The sequence below is a fragment of the Dromiciops gliroides genome, chromosome 3 (assembly GCF_019393635.1).
Source record: "Dromiciops gliroides isolate mDroGli1 chromosome 3, mDroGli1.pri, whole genome shotgun sequence".
Taxonomy (NCBI): Eukaryota; Metazoa; Chordata; class Mammalia; order Microbiotheria; family Microbiotheriidae; genus Dromiciops; species Dromiciops gliroides.
Window position 1 is genome coordinate 525,220,793 of NC_057863.1, and position 2,852 is coordinate 525,223,644.

Genomic DNA, 2,852 nt, shown 5'->3' on the forward strand with positions numbered 1-2,852 from the left:
AAGGTACTATATAAAGGTTATGATGAACAGGATACTATTAGAAAAACCTGGAAAGTCCTCCATGAACTGAAGCAGAGTGAAATGTACTGTACACAAAATAACATCAATAGTGGGGGATTATCTGCTGGGAAGCATGAGATTATTTTCAGCAAGGCAATGGTCCAATATAACCCTGAAAGACTTATTAAGATTGCAGCCCATCTGCAGAGAAAGAACTGATAGTATCTGAAAACAGATGGAAACACACTTTAAATTTATTTTTTTTATTTCCTCTCTGACAATTCCTTAATCTGAAATTTTGAGGGTTTTAACTGTTTTCTCTCACAACTAGCTAATATGGGAATTTTTCCATGACTACTCACGTATAGCTTATTTTGAATTGCTTGAGTTCTTGTTGGTGGGGGACTGGAATGGGGAGGGGAAGAGAAATTGAAACACAAAGTTTTTTAAAAATTGGTGTTAAAATTTTGTTTTTACATATATTTTGGAAAATAAAATTCTATTTAAAAAAAGGGGCAGCTAGGTGGCTCAGTGGATAGAGTACTGGCCCTGGAGTCAGGAGTACCTGAGTTCAAATCCAGCCTGAGACACTTAACACACACTTACTAGCTGTGTGACCCTGGGCAAGTCACTTAACCCCAATTGCCTCACTAAAAAAAAAAAAGAAGAAGTAAATGATTGTTGATGGATTGATTTCTTTAGATCATTTAACATTCTTTGGGTACAAAATAAAAGGTCATATGTTATGTCTTAATTTTTTTTTACAACTGTCTCAGCTTCCTTTTTTATTCCATATGTCCTATATTTTGTTTTATATCCATCTCACTTAAACAGCTTACTTATGATAAATCTATAAAATGCAACCGATTACTTATGCCTAGTCTATGCTTTCTCTATTATCACATGCCCTGTATGTATGATTCTTTTCAAATTGGGGATTTGCACTTCTATAGGGTCATTGGAAGAATGTAAATGTTAAAAACATAAGATGTTGTGTCAGGGATCTTGTGGGATAATTAATGTTTTTAAAATTTCCAAAATGTAATCCATGCCAATCTCTTCTTTTAAGTCATTTCTATTTAGAAATCCTTAGGCTATGTTTTGATTCATTCCTAGTGTTAACACATAGAACACATGCAGCTAATTATCTGCCTAGTTATAATCTAACATATGGCACTTTGGAAAACTATCCAGTTATGTGGATAGTTGTTAAGTAGTTGGAACTATGTCATGTTACAAAGTCCTCTAAATGTCTTAAGGAATAGAAGAACTGATAACTGAGGAGGTATTAAACCACAATTGAGTTCACATGCAAAGGGGATATTATTTTCCTGTCACCTTAATTTCCTTCCTGGTAGACATCTGTGAACTAAGTGGTGGAGTGGGGCATGGGGGGCAGAGAAAGCAGGATGTGTGCTTGGGTGGGGGTCAGTTGTTAGGGTACAGGAAAACAAAGTCCACAAGTAAAAGAGAATGGACCCTATTGTAATTTACAAAGGTCATCAGGGCCCTAAAGTATAGTATAATTGTCATCAGAAAAATATGGAATCCTTCACTAATATGCATGTCATTCTTGCATAGTGTTCATACTAATCTTCTCTATATTATTTCAGTTTTAGTATATGTTCTGCCGAAGCAAGCACTACATAACTTATTCTTGATGAAGTCGTAACATCTAGGAATATTTACACTTGACTCCCTAAATATCCATTCTTTCAATATGTTCTGGAACATTTTGCAAGGGATCAAAGCCAAAATCACTATCCTCAACTTTGAAAACATTTTCCTTAAAATAAGATTTTAAATGCATATGATTATGAGTTAATGTTGATGTGGTGCTTTAAAGTTTTTAAAGTGTTGGACATTAAATTGCATTTAATCCTCACAACAACCCTGTGAGGTAATTGCCATTATCATTCTCATTCAATGGGTGAGGAAAGTGAGAATGAGAGAATTTAAAGTATGCCCCCATGGTCCCCATGGCTAGCATTTGTGAGTTGTGATTTGAACTCATATCTTTCTGACTCCTAGTCCAACATTAACAATATCACTGCCTAGAGTCAGGAAATAATCCAAGTATATTGAAATAAAGGTGTGTTTTACCCATTCAAATTCATGGACTTCCTAAAATAAATACATGGACCCCTTCTATACATTTCAGTATAAGTTGTAATCTAAATTATCTATTGCCAATACAAATCCCGATGAATAGGCTCTCTAGGTTATCTGTACAAATTAATCTGCTTGCTTTTTACTGTGTTGTCAGGTTGATCTCTGACTGATTATTGATGCGTTCTAGGAGATTCTGTAATGTTCTAGGTCCTCTTCAATAAACACATCATTCAAAAATGGAGATAATTTACATTATCTCATTTGATCCTTACAATAATATTATGACATAGTTGATGTTATTATCTCTATTTTAGAAGAAACTGAGACTTAGGGAATTAAATTTATTTTCCTAGATTCACAGTTAATAAGGAACTCCTTTTCTCTTACCTTTCCTTCCTTCCTTCCTTCCTTCCTTCCTTCCTTCCTTCCTTCCTTCCTTCCTTCCTTCCTTCCTTCCTTCCTTCCTTCCTTCCTTCCTTCCTTCCTTCCTTTCTTCCTTTCTTCCTTCTGTCCTTCCTTTCTGTCTCTGGCTCTGTGCCTCTGCTTCCCTCTATCTCACTGTATTTGTCTCTCTCAGAATTAGTGAGCATATTTTGATTAAATTGCTCATTTAAGAGAAATTCTTTATAACTATTAAGTCATACTTAGAAACCAGGTTGAACAATCCCAACTGTAACCTCTAAGCCACCCTTAAATTCTAAGCCTCAGGTTTTTGTTTTTGTTTTTGTTTTATTTCCCCA

At 34.9% G+C, this 2,852-nt stretch overlaps 1 non-coding gene across 1 annotated transcript; it reads right to left on the reverse strand.

Moving 5' to 3' along the window:
- Positions 1-1,536: 1,536 nt before the first annotated feature.
- LOC122752253 lies at positions 1,537-1,641 on the reverse strand. Its single transcript, XR_006356035.1, has one exon. It is a non-coding gene; the product is annotated as a U6 spliceosomal RNA (small nuclear RNA).
- Positions 1,642-2,852: the final 1,211 nt, after the last annotated feature.